General features: G+C 42.7%; 1 protein-coding gene across 2 annotated transcripts in view; it reads right to left on the minus strand.

Moving 5' to 3' along the window:
- Window positions 1–27,526, minus strand: part of DNAJC6 (DnaJ heat shock protein family (Hsp40) member C6) — a 127,785-nt gene that overhangs the window by 72,009 nt on the left and 28,250 nt on the right. The gene's annotated exons all lie outside the window — the stretch shown is intronic.

The following is a 27,526-nucleotide window of genomic DNA, read 5'->3' on the forward strand; positions in this document are numbered from 1 at the left end:
TTTTTCGTTATTGGAAGTACATCAAAAGGACCTCTGGTGAGCCTGGGCAAATAAATAAGCCCAGAATGTACTAGTACTATCAAATTCCCACAATTAATTACTGGACTTGTGTCCTTTGTCCTTGCTTTAAAAAAACAAATAACATCTTGGTATGTATGCTATAAACCTTAAAATAAATAGCTGAATTAAAATCAGATTAAGAACCCCAGTGCCCAAACTGGAACCATGTGCAAATCTGCTGGTGATGGATGGACTGCTGCCAGTTGATGCACATCTGTGAGGCTCCAGCGACTATAAATAAAAAAGAATCTGCCATTGTTTTCAGAGCATCTCAGCCTCTCTGCCAAGAGAACAGTCTTTGAGTGTCCTCCAGTTTTCTATCAATTCCAGGTTTGAGACTAATAGAATCATCTGATTTCCAACCCTTTAAGTGCTTTGAATGCATATTAAGAGGAAAGGGTAAGCTAAATATTTTTATAAACTGCTAATATAAAAAAAATATTGCTCCTTTCTTAGCCTCAAAGCCCCTAGGAGATCTCAAAAGAATTCTGGCCCTGGCCAGTGTGCCTCAGGTTTTTGGGCATTGTCCCATGCACCAAAAGGTTGATGAGGTTTGATTCCTGGTCAGGGCACATGCCCAGGTTACAGCTTGATCCCCAGTAGGGGATGTGGAGGAGGCAGCCAATCGATGTTCCTTTCGCTCTCACACCCAAGTGAGATCTAGATCTCTCTCCCTCCTCTCCCTTCCTCTCTAAAAATCAATAAAAATATTGATTTAAAATATTTTTTAAAGAATTCTGAAAGGAACATTGTCCATGTGACCACTTTCAAAGGTGAGTTTAGTGAAGTGAAAGAGAACAATGATTCATCAAGGAACTTGTTGCTCATTCTTCCAAATATACCTTAGCAAGGGAGAACTGACAAGTAGGAAGATATTACCCCAGCATCAGTGAGGCTTGTCCAAAAATGGCCACTAATTCTCCACTGGGCGGGGGAGGGGAGCACCACTCACAATGAGCTCTGTTTCCCCTCCTGTAACAAACAAACACCATATATAAAGCTCAAACATGACATTTGATAGGTTTGATTGAACAATTGGATCAATACCAATCCCCCAGAAACTGGCTTTTCAGGTCATTTCACTATGGACATTCCCTTTGCTGAGACCACATTTCACCTGTGGTGACCACATTCCATTATCTCCCATCTGGGTATGCATAAAGAAGTCTCCACCCAAAAAAAGCCCGCCAAAAGTCCTTTAAAAGCAGCTGACTCCAGTCACTGGGTGCTGGAGCCATCCAGGCTCAGCCACCTGGTGTGTGGATGATCAAATAAATTCATAAGCCCTCACCACTCTGGCCTCCTGCGTTCCTCCTTTGGCAACCTAACAATATTAATTTCATGTCCTGACTCTTTTCCATTTTCCCCACTCAAGGCATTTGCTTTTGTTATTTCTTCTATTAAGAACCTCTTCCTGGCTCTCTGCATAATTGATTCCGTCACATTCTCCCAAATATCCTACTGAAAATGCTGCTACCCATTCAGAAAGGTGTCCCCACCCACCAGTGCTAAAACAGCCCCCACCACCACTCCACAAGTTGATAAATACTAGTATTCGTTATTCTGAAATAGCCAAGGTTCGAGTGCCCCTCCTGTGATGTGCATACTCTGATTTGGAGTTGGGAAAGAGACTTGACCATAGAGGCATGCCTCATGGGTAATATTTGTATGAATGATCCATTCACCACACTTAGAAGACGAAAAACAAAACAAATGTTAAAAAGCAAGGCGCTCATTAAATCGGGGATAAAGGTCTGTGATCCCTAACCAGGCACAGCAAGGCGGGCAAACATGGGCCTGGCACCAGGATATCCTGGGAGAGCCCAGAGCATGAGGAGAAAGAGTTCAGGCCCAGGAAAACAATGGACATGAGGCAATGGGCAAATTGAGATTTCCAGTTTGGCATCACACCGACGTGGAGCCAAATTCCAACTCCACCACATGTAATAAGTCCTTTGCCATCTCTGCGCCACCGTCTCCTCATGGCAAAGGAAATATCCCAAGGAGCACCGCTGACAGCAAGCCGTGCACAGGGGCAACAGCCTTTGCCAGCTCAGTCACCCTATCTTTTTTCTGACCTGAGCTCAAACTTAGCAAACCGGGTGTAAGTTACAGCCCTTCCGCTTGGGGCTTGTAACCTACTGACAACAACACTTCCTGCTCAAGTTATGATTATTACATGACATGAGAGGACTTTATGAAGGGTTCATGAGCAACTCTGACTTGTATGGCACTAGAGTGGCGAGGGCAATGATCTCAAGCTCCCAGGGCACCAGGATGAGTGGCTGGCAATGTCCTCATGTATTTGCTATGTGACCATTGGGAAGTTATTCATCTCTCTGGAAAACAGGATCTGTAAAACTGGGGATTAATGCCCGGCCAGCATAGCTCAGTGATTGAGCGTGAACCAGGAGGTCATGGTTCAACTCCCAGTCAGGGCACATGCCTGGGTTGTGGACTCGACACCCAGTATGGGGCGTGCAGAAGGCAGCCAATCAATGATTCTTTACCACCATTGATGTTTCTCTCTCCTTCTCCCATCCTCTCTGAAATCAATAAAATATATTTAAAAAACCAAAAAACTGGGGATTAATAATAGTATTTGTCTCCTAGGATTCTTCTGAGAATTAAATAAGATAATGCATATTAAGTATTTAACACATGTATGGCAAATAAATAGTAAGTCCCAAATACATGACAGCTATTTTTACCATTTTGACCCCCTCACCAAAGATTCTGAATTTCAGTTTTGCATGAAGTTCTGAGAATTTCTCTTGACGTTAGTGGGAGGTCCTGTTTTGCCATCTTTCCTAGGAATGAAACTTTATAAGCCTGGGAGGCCACTGGTTCTAGAGCATCAACCCAGGGCCTGCTTTCCTAGAGCTGAAATACGAGGAGGGGTGTAGAAGAGACTACTATTTCAAACCAATATCCAGTCTGCCCTTCTTCCTTAGGAATATTTTCTAGCTGGTCATGTGGTCTCCCAGAATAAAAGACTACATTTCCCAGGATTCCCTTCATCAAAGCTCTGACCATGTGATTAAGTTCTGACCAATGGAAGTGAGAGTGCAAATTCCAGAGTGTTGCTTAGAGGAAAGAGGTATGCTGGGAAACAAATGTGTTGGTTGGCCATGTTAGATAGCAAAAAAAAAAGAGTGTAAGGCCCTAAGGAGTGTAAAGCAACAAGATAGATGGAGCCTGGGAGCTAGTCATTTTATAGATCAGAGCTGCCATTCAGATCAGGCTTTTATATAAGCCAGAAATAAGTTGTCATCTGTTTAAGCCATAATTTTAATGGCCGTTGTTAACATGCAGCCAAACTAACAGCCTTGTAAGTATTGTGGACGATGTGGAGAAAGGAAAAGGAAAGGCAGAATGTGGTAGACCTTGGCACACAGTAGGTTCTCATAATTACTTGCAGAATTAAATATCCTCTCTAGAACTCCAGGCAATCAACATAAATTTGGAATATTGAGATCAGCTCCAAAACAAGAGGGCCAGTGGCCAGCTGGAGGGTGTCCATGGGAGAATGACAAGGGCAATGAAAGATCGAAAAAACCCATCTCCTGAGGAAAGACTGTAAGAGCTAGAAGGAGAAAGGTAAGCCAGAGCAATAGGATTAGGTTTCAAGTAACTCAAGGGTAGTAAGTTGAACAGGGCTCCTCTCTCTGCACTCTAGTTTCCTCATCCGTAATAGATAAGACCAGAAAATCATTAAAATCCCTTCTAGCTATAGCACGAGGGAGCTCTAGGTTCAGAGGAATGTATGTTGCACCACAGGACAGAACTACAACCCAGCTAGATCCAGCACTGAGAGCGTGAAGGAGGATTTCCACTGAACGGCAAAGACGACTTCTTGTGACGTTTCTTGTCCCAAAATATAATGGCTGCCTCCAAAGTCCCGAGTTCCCTGACTGGAAGAGTCCAATCGGAGGCTAGAGAGGCTCCTAGAGGAAGTGCTGAGTTTTGGGAGGACCATGGAGTTAAAACAGACTCAGCTCCTTCATACACACCAGTCAGTATTCAGTCCTGGATTTCAAGGCAGTTCTGTCACTTACTTGGCTACATGTCATTCACCTTTTTTTGAGTCTCCGTTTCCTCATTTTAAAAACCAGGATAGTAAAACATAACTTGAGATATATTGTGTTACAGGAGATAACATATGGCAAGTGCATAGCACAGTGCTAGGCTCGTAGCTGCCTACAGTAGTCATCATCAACATATTAGCTTCAGAAATGGAGAAGGAAAAGAGAAAATTGTGAAGAGCTCAGAAGATCAGAGTCAGTCATCCTGGCATCAGCACCAGCAGGTAGAGGGCTGGAATCTAGGAACCAGGCAAGCAGTGGCACAGCCGAAGTAAGCTAGGCTGGCCACATAAATGCTGTGAAGTGCTACTCAAAAAGAGGGAGAAGGAAAAGAGCTGGCAGTTTGGAGGCTCATCAGAAACTGGAAAAGTACTCATCCAGGCTCATCTGCCTATCTAATATGTATTGATTATCTGTGAGCAAAGATAAGATAAGAAAAGTGTACAATGAGGAAAATACAGAGTATAATCAGGGCCCAAAGCAACAGCGGCTGACACAGATTTAAAGGGGCAGATAAAAGTTTTCCAAAGAAAGTAATTACTGAGACAAAGGTGTTGGGGATGAAGAGTAGGGAGAGAGCTCAAGCTGATGCTGTGTTTGAGGGGAATCATAAAACCTCTCTCTCTTTCTCTCTCTCTCTCTCTCTCTCTCTCATCAGTGAAAACATATTTTGAAAAAATAAGTAATTATACAATAAATTAGTTGCTGCCCAGACTGTGTTGCTCAGTGGTTGAGTGTCAACCTATGAACCAGGAGGTTATGTTTCCATTCCTGGTCAGGGCACATGCCCGGGTTGTGGGCTCAACCTCCAGTGTGGGGCCATGCAGGAGGCAGCCAATCAATGATTCTCTTTCATCATTGATGTTTCTCTCTCTCCCTTCCTCTCTGAAGTCAATAAAAATGTATTTTAAAATAAATAAATTAATTAATTGCTGACACTATTGAGATGAAAGAGAGCAGGCCCCTGAAATGTTAAAGTTAGAGAGGATCTCAGAAATCATCTGACCAAACAATCCCCATAAAACATACACCTATATATAAAACATTTTATAGTTATGGAAACTGTATGCCTATTCTCACTTTAGGAAGTAAGAACAATGCATCATTTCATTAGCTAGTTAAAAACAAAAACAACCACCACCAACCTTGTTCTAACAGCCAGTGGTTCTCAACCTTGGCTGCACATTAGAATCACCTGGGAATCTTTTAAAATCTTGATTTCTGGACCTCATCCTCCGGAAATTCTGTTTCTTTGTTATGGGGTGGGGCCACAACATTAGTAACAAAGAAATAGAATTTCCGGAGGATGAGGCCCAGAATTCAGGGTTTTAAAAAGATTCCCAGGTGATTCTAATGTGCAGCCAAGGTTGGGAACCATTGCTCTAAGCCATTTTTGACCATATAGAATCAAGTAGAAAATCATAAATGGAGAAACTATAGATAAAAAATGTTTTAAGACTGAAGCATTCTAGATATGGTTCATATTTCCATCCTCTGTGACATTGGGGAAGTAATTGAACTATTTTAATTTTGTTTCATTCATAAACATACCCCTCTCCTAGTAGGTCTTCAATAAATATATGTCATCTGGATGAATGACTGAAGTCTGGCTGCTCACAGTGACTCAAACATCCAATGTTCTTCCACTTTTCTAGTCAGCTCTGTTAGGAATGTCTTTCCTCGTTGCCTTCCTCACCTGAGGAAATCTTGCCTACATTTCAGAGTCAGCACTAGTGTCCCTCTTCAGAGATACCTTCATCAACCCACTAACTTACTTCTCATCCCTATTATCTACCCCATACTTTGTTATAGAAACATAAATGCCTCTACTAATGGTGAAAGAGCAACTTGAGGGTCAGTCTGATCCTTTTTCAACTTTGCACTGGGCTTTACCAACCACATTCACAGGGCAAGACAGGCCCCTCACATCCCCTACTCTGACTATAGCCTTTGGATGAGAGGTGCCCAATAACATTTATTGAGACAATGGGATTCTCTCCTTCTAGAATTTAGAGTTTGGTATTCCGGGATGGATGAACAGTAATGACTGATCACTTGAATTAGTGACATGCAAACCTGGGAACTTCCAGGAAGCCAGAGACACAGAGAAGACAAGAAAGCTGATTTACAGAGACTCAAGGATAGAGCAAATGCATTGGAGAGCAAAACAAGAACCATTGAGCACTACAGAGGGTGGGCTGCCAGGAGGCTCTCAGCTCTGGAGTTCCAGCCCCAGAACTCCACATTCTGACCCTGGGACCCAGAAGGTACCCTGTAACTTTATAACTCCCTCTCTTTGGTTTTCAATTAAGATGTTTTGAAGTAGACCTTTATGACTTGCACCAAAGATAAATTCACTAAGATAAAGACCAAAGACTCCAATGTTTTTTCTTCCATCCTTTTATCATTCTATTTCTTCCTCTGAAAATACTCTTTCCAACTTTATCTGAAATGCTCAAATCCTACCCATCCTTCAAGCAACCCTAAATATGACTTAACCAAGGAAGAGCTTATCTCTGTCTTCTCTGAACTCCCTCATATAGCATCATTTCTGTGTTTGGCACAAGCACATCAGAGCTATCCATGTACTTGTCTTATCTACCCTTTAAATCACTTCCTCTCTCTTAAAATGAACGGACTGGATGAAATCAGCGGTTGTCAAACTGGATCCCACACAGCCCCAGGTTCTGCAGCTATGCACAAGAAACCACTCCTGGGAGTAGAGAGGTGAGTGGTCCTAAGAAAGCAGTATCTGGCCTCCCATCTTATTTTAACCAAAGTTGCTGTTTTCATGTATTTCATATATTGTCAGTCTAAATAAGTGTTTATTGAGAAAAGGAATCTGGTACTAATCAAATTTGAAAACCCTAAACCAGATCATTCATAAGGCTCCAAGATTCCAGTAATAACAGTGAAATAAAAATAACAAAGACAACTAAAGTTTTACTGAGTTAGACACTCTCTACTAGTAAATACTCCATGTCAACACTTTTTTTAATCCTCACCCGAGGGCATGCGTACTGATTTTATTTTTTTTAAACATGTTCTATTGATTTTTGAGAGAGGGAGGGAGGGAGGGAGAGAGAAAGAGAGAGAGAAACTTTGATGAGAGAAAAACATAGATTGGCTGCCTTCCACATGCTCCCTACTGGGAATCAAGCCCACAACATGGGCATGTGCCCTGACCAGGAATCAAACCAGGGATCTCTTGGTTCATGGGTCAATGCTCAACCAAAGAGCCTCAACAGCCAGGCAACTTATTGATTTTAGAGAAAGAAAGGGAGAGGGAGGGAGGGAAAAACAGAGAGAGAAAGGGGGGGGGGAGGAGAGAGAGAGAGAGAGAGAGAGAGAGAGAGAGAGAGAGAGAGAGAACTCGATGTGCTGCCTCCTATACATGCTCCACCCAAGGATTGAACCCGCAACCTAGGTAAGTGCCCTGATTGGAAACAGAACTCGTATTCTTTCAGTGCACTGGATGACACTCCAGCCAACTGAGCCACATCAGCCAGGGCTATGCCAATGTTTTAATCATCCCAATAATCATGTGAGATAGACATTCTTTACCTTACCCTAAAATGAGGAAAGTGGCAGACTGGATTCAAGGCCAGGAAACACAGATCCAGATCTGAGTCATTAACCACAATAAAGCTGTCTTCTAAGCTCCTCTGGGGTGGAGACCGTGGCTTTAGTTCCTTTTATTTTTTATCTCACAGCACAGTACTGAGGCTGGCTGTCACTTAATGGTGCTTGCTGAATGAATAAATGCTCGAATGAACAAAGAAACTGAGACATACACTTGAACTTCCTAGGGCTTTGGCTGCCTCCAGGTAATAACTCAACCTAACAGAATCATTTTACAACTTAGTCCTCTCCACACCATCTCCCTGAAAAGCAAAGGACCTTCATGCAGCCAGAAGGAATTCCTCTTAGATATGGTTTAATTGGTAGCACTGGCCAGTACCATCAGCTTGATGGGCCATGGACCCCTACTTCACCATATTTTCTATCTTCAACTCATAATCAATACATTCATTCCTTTTATATCAGGATTTCTCAGCCTTCACACTGTTGACAATAATTCTTTATTGTGTAGAGCTGATGCACTGGAGGCTATTTAGCAGCACCCTGGCCTCTATCCACTAGATGCCAGTAACATCCAATTGTGACAACCAAATATGTCTCCAGACATTGCCAAATGTTGGGGAGAGGGGCACAAAATAGTCCCTCATTGAGAACCACTGCTTTACATGGACTAGCTTTTGCAGCAATACTGGGGGGGGGGGGGGAATAAATAAAGATCCAGAAAAAATAAGCAATGCCTAATCATGCTTAGAACATAAATTCTAGTTTCCCTTCATCCTTGGAAAGTTCCTAGGTTTCATCCTGCACCCTCAAAATTCCCCTTAACTGGGCTATCTTGAGCACCCCATAATGTAACAAGCCTGCTGACTGGTAATAAATAGCCTACATAGTTATGAGGACCACACATTGTTCTTAAAGCTTATGAACAATCCCAGAATGAATATAACAAAGAAAATGCTCAGAGCCTCGTAAAATGAAGAGAGCAAAATGATCCACTTTGAAGAAACAATTTCAGGATAATAAACTATTCCCAACACCGCCTCACTTAGCTTCAACCTCCTGATACAGCCAACATTTATCAAGCATCTACTATAGGTCAGGGAATGCACTGGGCACTTTTCTATACTTTGTCCCATTTGATTTTCCTAACAATATGATGAGGAAGGTATTACCTGCTTTACTCAGGAGCTCATGGGGTAAAACGACTTGCCCAAGGTTACAAAACTGGTCAGTGACATCAAAACTTGAATTTAGAACAACTACTAGCAGGGGATCGAGCCTGCAACCTGTGCATGTGCCCAGACCGGGAATTGAAGTGTGACTTCCTGGTTCATAGGCTGACGCTCAACCACTGAGCCATGCCAGGCAGACTTGATGCCACTTTTAAATGAACCATTATCATCACTATTCTCACTTACGAGACTTCCAAAAATAAATAAGTTTGATAATACTCAGCTTTGACAAGGATGTGAGAAACAAGCAGTCTCACACACTGTGAGTAGGAACTTAAGTTGATACAGGGTCTAAGACAGGGATCTGGCAAGATCTATCATAACGTGAAGTACATATGCTCTTTCTCCTAGCAATTCCACTTCTAAAAACAGCTTACCAAAATAGGTGCTCAAAGGTATTTACTGCCTATCAATAAAGGAACTGGGACAGTGCAATTCAAAGCAGTCATTAGAGAAAATGAGGTATACCTCTAGGTACTAATGTAGAAAGTTATCAAAGACATAGTGTTCATTAAAAAACAAGTGAAATAACAGTATGTACAGGATTCCAGGTATACATTATATATGAATGTGTATCTATATGCATGTGTGGTATGCAGGAATCTGCTTATGTCTATGTGGTTGTATATAAGCTTGTATAGGCATAGAAAACTCTAAGTATATCCAAGAAACAATTAATGCTAATTATATTTAGAGAGTATATATATATATATACATTTTTTTTTTTACTAAAAGCTGGGGGGAAAGGAAATAGACTTTTATTTTCATTTTTATTTCACTCTCTGAATTTTGTTCTGTGTTTAAAAAATTTTCATAAATATGTATCACGGCTATGAGCAAAAACAGGGTTTTGTTTTGGTTTGGTTCTTCAGATACAAGAAGCCCAGGTCTCACGCAAGGGCTTGAAAACGAAGCAGCGCATGAAAGAGAATGGTTTTCTGTTACGACTGCAAATGCTCACAAAACAAGACAGTGTGTGAAAGGCTCCCGGGTTCTGTGTACCAGTAAGAGGCATAATGGAGACAGCTCTTTCCTGGCACTCACTGGCAGACAAAGCCTGCTCCTACCCTGTTAGGGGAATTAAGACCAATAAATACAGTGAAATCCTGCTTTTGAGGCAACCTAAGCTAATTTCCCTAGCAGTTAAAACCCAATTTTTCCTGTTCTATCCCACCCACGAGTCTCCTCCTAAAAGACCTGATACATCTTGGCCACAGGGTGCAAGATCTCAAGTCTCCTCCTTTGCCGGCTCTGTCACTCTCAAATATGTCAGGAGGGCAGGCCATCTGCTGGCTTGGCTGTATATCAGCTCATTGAACTTAACATAGCTTCTCACCTCTAAAACATTTTGTGGATGCCCCTACTTCACTGGATAATCGTAACAACTAAATATAATAGGGTATCAAAAAGCATGTTGCCAAAGCTAAGATGCTGTGAAAATGTTAGTTCACTTGATCTTGGAAAAAAAAAGAAAAGAAAGGCTGACCATTAATGTTGAGCAGTCCAGTTGCTGACCTCATCTGTGCCACGAAAATCCAATCTGAATCCCTAGAAAGCCACCTCCGATTCTTTCGTGGTGTAAGCAGCCTAAATGGTCTGTTAACACAACTCAGACTTCTTTTGTAGTTATTCCCTCCTGGCTCACTAAATGCCAGTGCCACCACTTATCTACTCCTTCCTGCAAAGCTTTCTCCCTCTCGTCTTTTTTATTCTTTTCCTGTCTCTTTCTTTATTTTTTTTCCAGGTGTCAGTTCAAATGTGACCTCCTCAAAAAAAGCTTTCCTGATCAGGGTCTGTAGAATAGGCCTCTCTCCTCCCACCAGCTCCCTGAGTTACTATCACCTCACCCCAGTCCCTCATAGCATTTAACGTACCATATAATCCTTTATCTTGGTTTCCTGGTTAATGGTATATCTTCTACGCGATAATATAAACTCACAAGTGCTGAGGCCTCATCTGTCTCATCCTCCACTGTATCCCTGCGCCTAGAACAGGGCCAACGCATAGTAGGCAGTCGGGAGACATTTATGAAATGAAAGAATAGAGTTATTCACTGCAAAGTGCTTTCATCTACATGCTCACATTTCACCTTGCCCGCGAAACAGGCAGGGTCAGGATGATTTTTCTCACTTGAATCACCTGCCCGAAGTCTCATTTTGTAAATGATAAAGCCAGAGCTTATATCTAGGTTTCTGACTCATGATTCCCTAATAACCCCATGGCTCCACAGCATCCAAAAATTGAACTCGGAAGGGTTGAGGATAGAGCGATTTATCTAGGCTTCAGAAACAGGGGAGAGAGAGAGGAAGGCAAAGATCTGCGGGGTGAGGTTGGAGAGACAGGGAGGGGAAAGTGGCCAGCTATTATTTTGCATTGCCTTGTTGTGAATTAATAAGCAATATCATTTCCCTCATCTGAAAGAAATGCAGCTGCCTCCGGGATGGAGGCTTATGAAACCTCTCATCACCAAGCCAGTGTGTGGAACATTCTGCTAATTGAAACAGTAAGTGAAATTTTAGGTAGGTCAGATACAGTTACCCAAATTGGAAAGTGACACCCCAGGCCACATGCAGCAAGCTGGGATCTAAGTCATACACACACCCACACACACGCCCCAGCACTGCCGTCGTCCACACACCTTATGGCTCCAAGCCTCCCAAATATGCTGACTCACTGGCAGGAGAGAAGGGGAGAGGACCCACACAGGAAAGGGCAGGAGGAGAGAGAACAGGAGAGCAGCAGAAACAGAGGAGGAGAGAGGGACGAGGGAGTCAAGATGAAGGGGAAGGAGAAAGAGAAGGAAGGGGGACTACAGAAGAGGGAGGTGGTGAAAGAAGAATCAAGGGACAGGGAGAAATGAGGACTGTTAACCTGCTAAGATTTTTGCTGCAATGCTCAAGTGGCCAAATCGAGTACAAGGCAATCCTGGGGTCAGGGTTTTTGCCAGGCATTTGTCTGTTTCCATAGAAACCAACAATTCCTGCATCAATAATCATCTTCCAAATTTCACTGCTGTTTGAGCTTTCTTCCTGTGCCCCCATCACCAGGCAAGGAACCAGAAGCTCGCCCAGGGAGAACGGACATAAGGGCAGGCTGGCTACCCTACACCGTCCTAGCCTCCCACCTCGGGCCATAGGGCTTCCGTTCTAGCATTTCCACTGATTACCTGACCCCGCCCCCAGGCAAACACAGAGCCTGCTCTTGCCTCCAGCCCTCTCCACAGCACTCCCCACAAGAGCTGCCCAGCCTCATGGGCAGCCAACCAAAGGCTGAAAGCCTGGTGAAACCTCGTGCCAAGCTGCCAGTGTGTATTCAGCTCCTCCACCAGGGGTTCCTGGTGCATTTTGCAGCATAGGACACCAGTTGGTCACATTTTCCCTTTCTAGCCAAGACTAGAAATATTCCCTCCTCTCTTGTCACCCAGGCTAGATGCCGCTAGCTCCCCTATACCTCCCACCCCAGGACCTGTCAGTTGTCAGTCTGTCCATTCTCCTGTGATGCTTTCCAGAGCTGCCTCTTTCTCCCACAGCCCCATGGGCACTGCCCTGGTGTGGGCGCTCATTATTTCCCAGTCCTTCTCCCTGTCCTCCAGGCAGGATGGCCCCTCCCTCCTATCTAAATCAGAAATTCCTGGGCCCAGGAATCCGCGTTTTCCACCAGCCTCCCAGGGAAGCGGGACACAGCTGGGAACCACAGATGGGATTCAACTTTAAACCTGCAAACCGTCTCCAGGATCCACACATTCCATTCTTCTTCCTGGAGCTGCAGTAAGACTTTTGTGGGCCCTAGGCACTTTTCCCTTGAGTGCCCATTCTCTCATTAGAAAATTATATGTCAACTGCATTTGTATAAAGAATAATTCCTCACTGTTGTGCTCATTTTTTAAATTCTGGTATTTCTTATTTATTTTTTTCACCAGGGGAGGGGAAGCATTTGTGTCTCATAATTGTTATCCCTAATGTATGCAAGTTTAATTTTACAGATGAGCCACCTACAATATAGATAGTTTGCTGTCTTGGCCAATAAAGGGTCCAAGGAGATGAAGCACAGTAAACCCTGCCATAATGCTATAAATAGGTCAAAAGATTTCAATTTCATAATATGAAGAGCCCCATTATTGCAAGAATAACAAAAACCAGTATTTTTTCAGTCAGCACTCTGTTGCTATATTAAAAGGAAAAAAGAAAACTTTTTCCATCTATTAGCTACATAGAGATTATTACAAATAAATGTGCATCAAACATTTATTTCATTCTCTCCTTTCCTCTCCCTACTGCAGAAGATAAGAACCTTAGCTTTTCTCTTCTGAGAATAGCAACTGAAAGCCGATCACTTTGTATTCTAGTTAGCATCATCACCGAGCACGTTTTGATAGGGCTCTACTGTCAATGACTGCTTTTCAATGAAAAGTATTCCAAATGGTAGTCCAGAACAACTGTACACCTTTGGGGGCCTGGGAGTATAAACCACAGTGGCTCTCAGCAAGTGTAAAATTCTAGTTTTTAAAGAACTTAAAATTAAAATATTTTCATGGACCTTCTGATTATTGTGACACGATGCCTGTTGGATACGTTGGCCCTGCCTCACCGCTGCCCCCAAATCTTCGGTGCCCTGCCATTGCCTACAGAATAAAGGTCAACCTCCTCAGCAAGCTCGCCCTGATCTGGATTCAGTCCCTCTTCCCGTGCCATCCACCACAGAACTTCCCACCTAGATGAACTCCAGCCTCTAGGCCTAAATGCTGCTTCTCTCACCACATCACGCACGTGATGCCACTGTGTCTTAGCCCTCGGCCCGAAACAATCTTCCTTTCCTTCTACCCCTACTAACTTTTGGCTCAAACATCACATCCCATGGTGGCCTTCCCAAGTCCTCCTGGTTGAAACTATGGCTCCTTCCTCTGCACCCCCATGGCATTTTATATGGCTCTTGTTATACCACTTATTCACCCTGTTGTTTGACAAATATACCCAATTTTAATGGGTATTTCTCTCACAACATAACATCAGGAAGTGGCTTATAACATATGCCAAACAAATTCAGGTAGAGGACTATACTGCAACACGCCAAGAGTAATTTTCTGCACATGCAATCCCAACACTGCACAGAAGGCCATGAGTCATCTGCTTGCTTCCTGGGTGAAGTTATTTGCATTGTTAACACCACACACAGTTGAATTTTAATTTCTATCCCTAGTAGCTTTTAAAATTGTGAATTGATGCATTATTGAAATAAAAAGATATTTTGGATCTAGACTATGGCCCATACATGTCAGGTAAAGCAATTAAACGTAGTAAAAACTGCCATATCTCTTGGCACATGCCATGAAATTTCCTAATTCTTTGGACCGTGAAGGACTTATTCCTCAGATACTGAGGTGTTCTGTCAAAAGCTTCCAAGTAAATTTCAGGAGATGTTGTTTAATATGCAATAACTGCAATTTAGTTTTTTTCCTGAATTACAAGTTTGCCAACAAGAAAATGTAAACCCCAGTATTTTTCAATCGACCTCAAAATTATAGATTTTTTCCTAAAGAGGTTCAAGATGGTGAGTACAGGTTATAAAAAGCAGTAAGTCACCATAAAGCTTACATATACTACAGACAGTGGAAGATGAAACAAAAAAGTTTTACTATTAAACCTGAAAATAGCTAAGAGTCATACTTTGTGATAATGATGAAGAAACACACAGATCTACAGATAAAAGTCATCTACTATTAGTCTGTAAAAATAAAAAAAGTAAATCTTTGGTATTTCTTTTTTTTCTGCTGAAAAACATTATCTGGATGATGAATCACACAATAGATAGTAGCATCAAAAGAGCCCAGTCTTTTGGTGAGCTAATTTCTTTACATTTGCACATTAGAAAACTGTTGGGGGTCTGGGACTATGTATTCATCATCTTTCTCCCCTTTCTAATGTCCTTGCACATAAAACATACTCATTATTGAACTGGTCTAGCTTTTTGCCCACAGTTTAATTTATTTCAAGTCTGGCCTCATTTCTGTTAAAATCTAGCTGTATGATTATTTTTAGTTTGGATGGACATATTTCATTATAAATGCCCTTTTAAAAAATTCAAAATCTATTCATGTTTTCATTCATCCAACCAGTATTTATCAGGCTCCTAATAAATACCAAGCAGTAAGAAGAATGAAAAGGTGAATAAGACCCAGCTTGGCTCTGTATTTTACTTATAGTCTAGAGCCCTGGTCGGCAAACTGCGGCTCGAGAGCCACATGAGGCTCTTTGGCCCCTTGAGTGTGGCTCTTCCACAAAATATCGGCTCTTCCACAAAATACCCACTTCTGCTCATGGGTCACGAAGTTTCAATCGCACTGTACGTGCGCGCTCGCATGTGGTATTTTGTGGAAGAGCCACACTCAAGGGGCCAAAGAGCCGCATGTGGCTCACGAGCCGCAGTTTGACGACCACTGGTCGAGAGCAGTGGTTCTCAACCTTCTGGCCCTTTAAATACAGTTCCTAGTTTTTAAAAGAACTTAAAATTAAAACATTTTCATGGACCTTATGATTATTGTGACACTATGCCTGTTGGATACGTTGGCCCTGCCTCACCGCTGCTCCCAAATCTTCGGTGCCCTGCCATTGCCGCATGTTGAATCCCATCTGTGGTTCCCAGTTGTGACCCAACCATAAAATTATTTTCGTTGCTACTTCATAACTGTAATGTTGCTACTGTTATGAATCGTAATGTAAATATCTGATATGCAGGATGGTCTAATGCAACCCCTGTGAAAGGGTCGTTTGACCGCCAAAGGGGTCGCGACCCACAGGTTGAGAAGCGCTGGTCTAGAGGGAGCGACAGGCCAGACAGACAACTCAATGTGATGACAGCTGTGATAGAGATGTATAGGCTGCTGTAGGAGCATAGAGAATGGCCTCTCATGCAACCTATGGGTGGGCGGTCGCCAAACCATGGTCCACGGACCACTGGTGGTCAGTGAGGTCCGAAAGATTGGAGACCGCTGCTTTAGGGTTTGAGGATACTGAAGCCAAGTCCTGAAGAATAAGTAGGTGATAACCTGAAAATGTGGACATCACAGGGTGGGGCAAAAATAGGTATACATTTGTGAGAACTCCAAACACAGATTTTAGTCTTATATTATTATTTATTAATTATTGTATTATTTTTCCACACAGATAACTGTAAATCTATTTTTGCCCCACCTGTATTTGTTAAAAATAATTTTTGTTTCCAATCAGATCCATACTAAACAGAAAAGTAGTTCAACATTCATTTCTTAAACTTTTTTTTTAAATCAAACCTCACCCAAAGATAGGTTTTTATTGACTTTAGAGAGAGAGGAAGAGAGAGAGAGAGAAACATCAATTGGTTGCCTCCCGTACATTGTCTGACTGGAGATGGAACCTGCAACCTAGGTATGTGTCCTGACTGGCAATTGAACCCTCAACCTTTTGATGTATGGGATGGTGCTCCAACCAACCGAGCCACCCGGCCAGGGCCATTATCCTTATACTTTTAATTGAACTACTGCTCTATTGCTTGTCATTATGAATATGGTAAGTAAAGCCTAATGTTGGAACACTTTAGTGACTTAAAATTGGGAGTTCCGCTTTTCCAGATCCTACTTTCCATAGAAGGTGAAAGGCACACAAGAGAAATATGGGGTTTCTGGGCTAATGAACTGGGATCGTTGAAGTGCCATTGGGATATCAGAGGATTACCTTTGAATGACAATCTTTTATAGTGGATAATTCCAATGAAGATAAAGAGAGCCAGGGCAGGTAGAGAGCTCCGCAAGTTACATATGGCTAGACGGGCGCTCTGGAATCTGCCACTTGAGAATCTGCTGACTTAGAAAGTCATTACACTTCTCTGAACATCTGTCACTCTTTCACGTAAAAAAGACAGATGGGAAAGTCGAAGTAGATAATATTGTTTCTTTTTCAACAATCTAGCTATCACTAAGTAGCTATTTTACCTTGAACAAGTCTCCTGTCATCTCTAAGAATATGTTTCCTCATCTGATTGGAAGGGCACAGACAGCAATGGGAAGAAAAATTGCAAATATATTATCATGTTGTTTTAAGCTTCAAAGTAAAGCTCTACTATGATTCTCCTTTTATGATGGGGAACAGGCTCAAATATTGTCTAGATTTTATAGCTAGTAACAATAGTGAAGAGGTTCGATCCCAAATCCCTAGGCACATTCACATGCTGCTTACTTTACCTATTAGAATTCTGGGTAAATGAAATGAGATAACTGTCCAAGTGTTCAATCTATTACACGTATAAGGTATTGTTAAGACTAAGCTTTAAATTCTCTAGAGAGGCCTTGACACATTTTCTCCATTCATAAACATTTCTGTTAAAGCAAAAGCCCCACGAACCACCTATCTTATGCAGCATGTCACAGCACAATCAGTTGAATGAATGGGCAGAGTACTGCTACTTTAGAAGTGATCTATGAGTTTAATTAAATACCTTAAACAAATGGATAATTTACACTGCACAAGGCCACTCAGTGGGGATCTTAGAAGAAAGAACTATCATTAGACAAGACAGATATAGTTGCACTAGTAAATAAAACTTGCTACCCACTGAGAGAAACCCCATTTTCTGGGCCCAATCCCTCATCCAAACCAAACAGCATCCGCCTAAATTGCATTCTCAATTGCACATATGCACCAAAATAGTCATAAAATACAGAGTAGTACCACAACAAAGCCATAGCATTCCCCTAATTAAGAAGGAGGGTGGGTGGAGGTGGGGGGGGAGGGGGGGGGATGAATTCCTACAACTTCTTCACATAGTGCTAGATTGATTAAGCTGAAGAATCAACTCGTAATAATAGCATTTCAGAGATGATAATATCCTATATAATAAAAGAGAAAGATGCAATTTGACCATCCCTCCGCAATGCCCACCAGCCAATCAGGAGTGAGTATGCAAATTAATCTGACAAAGATGGCAGGTTAATTTGCATGCGTAGGTGCCAAGCGGCATGGATCCTGGGAACATCCTCGGGACCCAGGCTGCTCCAAGCCTGTAGGCCCACGCATAGGCCCTGAGTGGCCAGGGTCCCAGAACACCCTGGCCAGGAGTGGCCTATGGGCGCCGGCACCAAGCAACCTGGGTCCCGGGACAAGCGGCTGGGGGCGCCAAGCACAAGCAGCCATGGGGTGGGAACTTCCGCCGCAAGTTTCTACGCCACGGCTGCTTGAGCATGCACCTGCGCCAAGCAGCCCAGGTCCCAGGACACCAAGCAGGCTGGTTCCAGGACAAGAAGCCAGGGGCGCCAAGTGGGCTGGGTCCCAGGACAGGCGGCGGGGTGCCAAGTGCAAGTGGCCATGCCAAGCAGCCCGGGTCCTGAGACACCAAGCGGGCTGGGTCCCAGGACAAGCAGTCGGGGGCGCCAAGTGGGCTGGGTCCCGGGACAAGCAGCCCGGGTGCCAAGCGCAAGTGGCCAGGCCAACCAGCCCAGGTCCATGTCCCCCAGCCCAGTGGACACAGCGAACATGGGGCCGCTGGGCTTGGGGGCATGCCCCCGGCTGGACACACCCCTAGCTCAGTGGACACAATGCAGGGGATCCTCTGCACATGGGCTGCAGAGGAAACACCTTTTCTTTTCTTTTTTTTTAAATATATATTTTATTGATTTTTTTACAAAAAAGAGGGGAGAGGGATAGACTGTCAGAAACATTGATGAGAAAGAAATATTGATCAGCTGCATCCTGCACACTCCCCACTGGGGATGTGCCCCCAACCAAGGTACATGCCCTTAACAGGAATCAAACCTGGGACCCTTCAGTCTGCAGGGGGACGCTCTATCCACTGAGCCAAACCAGTTTGAGCTTAAACACCTTTTCTGACCGCGCACTGGCTAAGCTCCCTGTACGCCACCACTTGTAGTGTTCTTGGTAACCTGGGTTATAAGAATCCAAGAAGGTGATCTAGGGTTTTTCCACCACACTCCTGGAGGAAAAAACGAAGGTCTGCTGATGGAGGGGCTAAGAAATGTCATATCCTGCCCTAGCTGGTTTGGCTCAGTGGATAGAGCCTCGGCCTGCTGACCACAGAGTCCGGGTTTGATTCTGATCAAGGGCGTGTACCTAGGTTACAGGCTCCTCCCAGGCCAGGGCCCAGATCAGGGCTCATACAGAAGACAACCAATCAAAGTGTCCCTCTCACATTGATGTTTCTCTCTGTCTCTCTCTCTTCCACATTCTCTAAAAATCAATGGAAACATATCTTCAGGTGAGGATAGAAAAAAGAAAGAAAGAAATGTCATATCCTATGAAAGACACATCTTGAAAATGCCTAAAGAAAGTTGTCATTTTTTCATGGTTAAGGGACTGGAGTCCATGTTGATGAAAACACCTTGGCGGCTGCGGTGGCTGGCAGTGGCTGCAGCAGAGGGGTGATGGGGCTGGTGCCTTCCCCTGATCAGCCCGGTCACCTCCTGCAGAGGGAGGCTAGGCTATGGCTTAGGCCCACTCCCCAAGTGGAGCAGGGAGCGGGCCTAAGCCATCAGTAGGACATCCCCTAAGGGGTCCCAGTATGTGAGAGGGGGCAGGCTGGGCTAAGGGACCCCCGCCCAGTGCACAAATTTTGTGCACCGGGCCCCTAGTTATTAATAAAATGCTTTCCCATTATAATAGTTTATCAAGGCAATTCATTTTTCTTTCAACTTATTGAAAAACTCTAATTTATTGAAAAAAGATAATCTTCAAAGAAACAGGACTTACCATAGGGGGTTGTGTGTTTGAGTTACTGTCCCCTAGAGGCCAAAAGTGTCTCTCTAATTCCCCACAGTGCTTAGCACAGTACCTGGCAAATAACAAGCTCAGGAAATACGTGTTGAATTTATTCTAGAATGTAACATACTTAAAAAAAAATTCTAATTCCAAAAGTGAAAATCCTTATAAAAGTTTAATACACAAAATTTCATAATTCTTTCATTTCCCTGAAGTGGGGCTCCTCCATACTCATTTGGATACTGTTCATTTTCATTTCAGTTATTTGTTTACATGTCCACTATGTTCCAGAAAGGATTACAGTGGCATCATTTTGAGTACATGAATCTTTATTTAAGATTTAAAGGAGACAATATCTAGTCTAAAGATGGTTTGGATTTTGATATATCACAGATTTGGAAAAACATAAATCAAATAACCATTACAACATCAATACCAAAGCTCTTGAAACCATCAGTCCCATCTTAGCTTCAATTTAAAATGATCCTGAGAGAACATCCCACTAATACCTTATTTAACTTCAGTAAGTGCCTGCTTGCATGGGTAAAATTCATTTTCAGGCCAGAGCAGTTGAACATTTGTTAACAATATTTCATCCCATTTATGGGATGAGAAAAAAAATGATAGCCCAGCGAGTGTACACAATTAAAGAAGTAAGCATTTGTTTGCAAAGTGGAGGAATTAAATTCGGCTTGGTTTCATTACTCCCCAAACAACCGGAGTCCTCAGTTGTCCAGTATTACAGTTATCAATGTAGAAGAAACCACTGAACACTTCAGTTGTAAATTATCTCTATGTGAACACGCCTTGTACCCTGGTTCCTTGAAAAAGTAAGGAAACAACTATAACACTACTCCTGGTCCAACATGGATATATTAAATGACTGTTTTGCTATGGGAGTCACTAAAAGAGCATTTTCAAGAGCAAAATTCAACTTGCTAAATTGTTTTATAGGAGATGGTTGCAAGCCCAGATACAAAATTTGAAAGCATTTCCACTTGCCTTACATGTAAAGGTTTATGAAATATTAATACACTCAATGCAAATGGCTAAAGAAAAACAAGCTCAAAGACAACATGAAAAAAGCAACAACACACAAACTTTCATTGTGCAAATCATGAACGCTGTGTAAGAGCTCTAGATCCCAGGTAAAAACTCAAGAAACAGCATCAACCCTAGCAGAGAGCAGAATCGAGAGGGGGTAGAGCTTTACACAATTGCAAATAACATCAGCATTACCAAAACAACTGGAATAAATACCGTCCCCAGGCTGCAAAAACAAAGCACTAGCTCTTTCCTCTCTCTGGCTCCCCTAGCAGCATAGTGAAAGCAGCTGCCTCTCCCCGCCCCTCTTCCCAGCCGCTCCTCGCGCCACCCCTGCCCCTCCCCTACTCACCCCTCCTCTCCCCCGCTCCCAGCAGGTGAATTCAGCAGCCTATCGAGATTAAGAGGCGCTCACTACGGTCACTGGGCCTCCAGACCAATCTAACATTCCCTAGCTCCCTGGATTAGAGAAATTAGAGACGCGACACCCTGGTGGTATTCGATGCCTTGGCCTCTACCCGGGCCTCTACCTGGGCCGCGTCTGGAGGGCCCGCGCAGTTCAGCCCCGCGCTCCCGCCGGCCGCGCTACCTGAGCTGTCCATGGTGCTGGCGCGGTCCGGAGGCTGCCGGGCGGGACTCCACGCCGCTGCCCCGACATTCACTCTCTGCTTGGCGCCACCCCCGCCGCTCCCGGCACTTAAGTCCCCGTTACTGTCCACCAGCTGCAAGGATTCATAACCATCGTTGCTGGTCTTTTTCCGGTAGTTCCCGAGGAGACTCATGGGCAAGCCCAGAGACAAGGAAAGAAATCAACCTGGGAGACGGATGGAGAGGTGGAAGGTGGGAAGGACTAAAGGAGAGATTTTTTTAAGGAAGAAAGAAAGGAAAATTATCAACTGCCCGACATGACGCAAAGAGGAGGGAAAGAGGGAGCGGCCTCCGTAGAGGAGCTGTGCGGGGCGCAAGAAGCCACCGCCCTGGGCAGACCGCAGCTCTGGGCGCCCGGCGCAAGGGAGGGAGGGAAGGAGAGAGGGAGGGAGCGAGGGGGCGGGCACGCGCGTCCTCGGTGCCGCCACCGCGGAGCCGCCGGCCCAGCCGAGCTCCAGGCTCCCGGCCAGCCACCCTCTGGCTGGAGAGTGCCCGGAAGCAACCTAGAGGTGTCACCGTGTCCCCCGCGCAGCAGGGCAGCTCCAAGCACGGCTGGCCCACGGGAAGGAGGACAAGAGAGGGAGTGAGGGAGGGGACAGTCTCAGGGAAGTGGGCTGCAGGCGGAAAACGGGAAAACGGGGCGGGATGGGAGGGGGAGGAGTGCGTGTTGGGTAAAGAAAGGGGCTGGGTGCCTCTGACTGGTAAGCTTTGGGGATGAGGGGGTTTCTTGGTAAGATCCAGGCACGCCCATTTCGTATAACTTAACCTATATTTGCTGGAAGATTCAGCAAGTCAAAGCCACCCCGACGGTTACCGTCCTGGAGGACTGACTTGTAACTCAAATGAAGTGGCTATTTGTCTGCCAGGATAGAAAGAAACAGCCGTATTTTTGCACATTTCACATAATGGGAATGATCCCTAAGGGAGAGATGGAAGAGCTAGCCATTCTAACGCTAACGCTAGGAGGCAATTGGGGTCTATTCCACCTAGTGAATGTATGTGACTGTTTAATAACTATTTGTTGAAGCAATAAATTGGGGAAGAAGAAGGGGGGGGGCACGGTTGAATCCGGTGCAATTTCAGATCTGACATCATTTACCTTGGGACCGGGAGAAAGGACCAAACCACTGGCTGGCTTGAGGGGATAGTTGGGAAGCCAGCTAAACAGGATTTTCTTTCCATTTTCTAGCCCCTCCCCCTTTTTTTCTTTCATAATTTTGGGCAAAGCAAGCAGTCAGTCGTTACTAGAGGAGAATTTATCATGAACGTAACGAAGCTTAAGGGTCAAGGCCCCTTTTTTGCCAAAGCCCCTTACAAGACCGTGTACCTAACCTAACATTTGTGATTTCATATTTTTATTCTTCAAGTGGACCCCAACACTGTGTAAGTTTCAAGCCTTATAAAACTTGGATATAGCTGTAATTCTCAAAATGTAATTACCAAATGTTCATTTTTCACCTGAATTAGTAAGACTGCAGAAGTATCCATCATTCTCATCATTGCAGGAGAAGACCAGGTGAAAATCTTGATTAAAAAGGAACCTTTTCCCTATTAGGGTTTGGAATGACTAAATGAAAAGCTTTTCCAAAGTCATCTGACAGAGTTTCATCACCAACACAACAACAAAAAGGTACATGTGTGTAAAATTTTCTTAAATCTACACACAAAGCTAGTTTTGCCTTCTCTCCTTTCCTGGCTTTCTCTGGCTATTATGATTTTGGTCTCCTAAGGACACAAAATCAAACTATACATTCCAAGAGACTTCAGTCCAAATCACTTGGGATCCAAAGAGTTTCCTGGAAGCTCGAGCTCTACATAGGTTTACATAAAATAAATTAATCGGGTTGGGAGACGTTTTCTGTTCAAGGATCACACAAATGCAAATCCTTGTGGGAAGAGGGTGAATCAGTAGAGAGGCCTAGATTGTGTAGTAGAATTGTGCACCTGAAATATGTATAATTTTGTTCATCAGTGTTGCCCAAATAAATTCAATTTTTTAAAATGCTGTCTTATGAATCCTCCAGCTGCTTTCCTAACTGCATTACCTAGTGAAGGTATGATCTGACCTGAATCCCAAATCAGTTAATGCTCATTTACAACATCAAAGAACTTGAGTGGTGACGGTTAAAATTGTAAAAAAATTTTAAACATAAATTTTATACTTCCAATTTTTCAAATCTGTCAGATTAAGCTATTTTAGTTACTTGACAGAATACTCTGTAAAGTCTAGTAAATAAATCTTTTCCAATTATATATTAAATTATCTTTTTCTGCACATTTCCTTCTCATTTAGTTCATTACTGATTTGCAGGGAGAATAAATACCCAGAGTTCATCATGTGCCTTGACAAATTCTGGATTTATAATTACTGGATTAAGAGAATTTAGAGAAGATCATTTTTGAAAAGTGAAAATTATTATTTTCAAAAAGAGCACTCTCAGTTATTTTTTGCTGAACTGTTTTCAGAGTTGCAGACATATTGCTGGAATATATTTAGGTGAAACATATTTTTGAATAACTATCTCCCCAGTTTGCAAATTTAAGGAAAAAACATGAATGGCTACAGGGATCACTTTATTTTTTAACTTTACTCTTAATTTAATATTAACAAAGTCAATTATAATAACCCTACAAAATTAGAGATATAATGAGCATATCAGGCCAGCTGGTGTGGCTCATTGGTTGAGCATAGTCCTATGCTCAGGTCAGGGCACATGCCCAGGTTTCTGGCTTAATCCCCAGTACAGGGCATGCAGGAAGCTGATGACGGATGTTTCTCTCTCATTGGCGGGGTATCTATCTCTCTTTCTCTCTCCCTTCCTCTCTCTCTAAAATCAATAAAAAAAATATTTTTAAAAATATAGATAATCTTTTAAAAGAACATATTGGGGCAGGAAAAACAATAGCTGGATTCATTTACAACATTCTAAAAACCAGTATGGGTATACTAGTTGACACTGGAATATATACCAATCTCAACACTACTCTATAAAACAGAGCGTAATAAAAGTACCTAACACATATAAAGTAATTAATATCCTCTATTATTAGTATTATTGATATGGCTTGGACACAGCTCTACCCTCAGTGTTTGAAAGTCCTACTTTCTCCAATGGGAGGAGCTCAACAAAGGCTACATATTACTGTTTCCAGGATGATACTAATGGAAACTTCTCTGTGTGATTCTGAATGAGAACTTGCACTTAAGGGAGATGGCACTGGTAAAACCCAAGGTGAACATTTAGAGCTAAACTCGCCTGTTTTTTCCCAGATTGAGATTGCTCCATAATCACCTTATCTCAAGAATATCACATGATGCATGGGGCGGAGTCAAAGGATTAGACACCCTCTTCGGGGGAGAGCATTCTTTCCCTTCGCCTTTTTATTGATGACTTCAGTCACTTTCATTAACTTGGTGAAGATTTTCCACACTGAGGACTATTCAGGAGGCAAGGCTCTATTTCTCCCCATCTCCTCCACCCCAAAATGCTCTCATCTCAGCAGATGTCACACTACTTTTATGGTGGGGGTAGGAGAAGACAAATAGATGACACAACCCATCAGGGATTATGATCTTTGCTTTCTGATTTCCAAGAACTATAATACATTGCTTATCATTGAGGTTCTGGAACCATATTTCCTAGGATTGAATCCTAGTTCCTCAGAATCTTAACTCTCTAGGACCTGGGCACGATACTTGACCTCTCTGTCTCACTTTCCTCCTCTGTAAAATGCGTGTAATAATAGCACCAGACAAGTAAGGTTGTAGTGAAAATTAAATATAGTAAATGCTTAACAAATGCTATTGTCACTGTTGTTCTATTATTTTTGTATGGGTAAGTCACTTTTTCAAAAACACACTTTCCTATCTGTAAAATTAGGCTAAATTCTGTCCTGCCTACTTAAAAGATTATCATTATGATGTGTAATAATAAAAAAGCGTCATGTAAAATGTAACGTGACTGTTCTGCCTTGAGTTTTCAGGCATTTTCATGCATGTCTTTCCCATTAGATTTTGGACTCCTTGGTGACAAGAATCCATGTTTTGTCCATGTCCACCTCACACTCATTAGAAATTGAGTAAATATCTATTTAATTAATAAATTTAATGAATAAATAAAAATGTGTTAGCATCAATCACCTTGTCTCATGATTTTTTTAAACTAAACGTTGTGGTCTACTAGTAGATTATAAAATAAACTTGGCAATTCATGACCATTATTTTAATAAAAATGGAACAGGTTGGAAAACATCAGTTTGGGCATATGGTAAGATACTGTTTCTTCAAATACTATTTTGGGTTTCTGGTGTGTGTGTGTGTGTGTGTGTGTGTGTGTGTGTGTGTGAGATTCTGCTCGAAAATGACATAAATGTATTTCTCACCATGGGTCCCAGTACTAAATGTTTGAATGTCTATATATGACAGCACCTCCAGTACTGAGAGGTCCTAGTTTTCCCAAATTTTTTAATCCTCACCTAAGGATATGTTTTTATTGATTTTACAGAGAGAGGAGGGGGAGAGAGAGAGAGAGAGACAGAAACATTGATCAGTTGCCTCCTGTAAGTGTCCAATGGGGGATCAAACCTACAACCTAGGTATGTGCCCTGAGAGGGAATAGAACCCACAACCTTTTGGTGTATGGGACGATGCTCCAAACAACTAAGCCACCCAGCCAGGACTAGTTTTCGCAGTTTTTAATGACCTATACACTGTGACACCTGCATTCACGTGGATAATTGGACAGCAGAGAATTCTAGCTAACCAGGTAATAAACGAGGGCAGAGCTTCTGCTGTGTTCTCTCTGCTGCAAAATGTATTGTGATTAGGTTTCTAAAATGCACTTCTTCAATTTTCTGCTTTAGCTCATATAAATCAATGAATAGAATTGAAACTTTCTTTGGCAACATGCCTCAGGTCCATAATTCAGATGCTCTCCTTATTGAATAAGGCCTGTGGATATAGTTGGTACAAGGCAATGAAACTGAAAGCAAGGTACTCCAACTGGCCCTCAGACATATTTTGTTTGTCCTTTACTTTTTTTAAAAAAATTTTTTTAGCTGAGATGACTTCACAGAAGGTAGATAGGCTTCAGTCTGAGTGCCACATTTCATCACCACTTCCCAAGGTATGATACCCAGTCTGTTCTGCTCATTCCCATCGTCAGTCAGCCCTTGCATAGTGTAGTGGCCACAGCCAGAGGAGTAACACCACCAAGACAAGTGCCAAAGCCACATCTACAGGCCACAGTCCAAATGAAAGAGCCATCGGCTGGGAATCCTCTCCCGCCTCTATTATTAATCAGCAGAGTGGCCTTAAAAATCATTCTCTTTCTCTTAGCAATAAAATTGAAGGTATTAAATCACACCATTTTCCTATCCTTCTTAAAACTTTACTTCTCATTTTCCTCTTTCTCCTTCAAATGAAGCCCAGAGGGGAAAAAACATGACCATTTAAGTGTTCCAGGAGCTAAGTCCCAGTTAATCTATGTTTTTCCATAGAACACACATATAAATAGTGGCAGCTGACAAGAATTACACATAGAGCAGCGATTTTCAACCAGTGTGCCAGCAGAATTTTTAAAATAAGCAATACCTGACTGTTTAGTCAGGGGCACTGACCTCTTTTCCTTTAGATTGTCAAATAAAAAAGTGACAACGGCCAAAACAACAATACCTGTCTGGTGTGAATGCCCTGTCTTGAACCATAAATATATAGGTCATATAATAGAGCTGCATCTTATTGGTCACATCACATACTAAAGTTGCGTCTGATTGGTTAATTCTTGGTACCAGAAATCCTTACATACACGTAGAGGCACATGATTTTTTTTTAAAGTTACTTTGGGGCAAAAAGGTAGGTAATTATTACTATTTTTGTAAATCAACCCAAATGATACCTTTTTCGTCAGATCGGCAAAACATAAATTCTTTGGTGTGCCACAGAATTTTAGTAACTAGTTTATATTTGCCAGGAGATGAAGAAGGTTGAAAATTGCTGACATAGAGCAGTACAACGAGAGACAAGGAAGTATGCTAGGAAAATGAGTGAGCTGACGCTTAATAGAAGGAAATCTCAATTATTCCTACAATATTCCTGAGGAATGAGGTTGTCTGTTCTGGGTGCCTGATGGGAGTG

This window comes from Myotis nattereri (genome assembly GCF_964212035.1).
Source record: "Myotis nattereri genome assembly, chromosome: 3".
Classification (NCBI taxonomy): domain Eukaryota; kingdom Metazoa; phylum Chordata; class Mammalia; order Chiroptera; family Vespertilionidae; genus Myotis; species Myotis nattereri.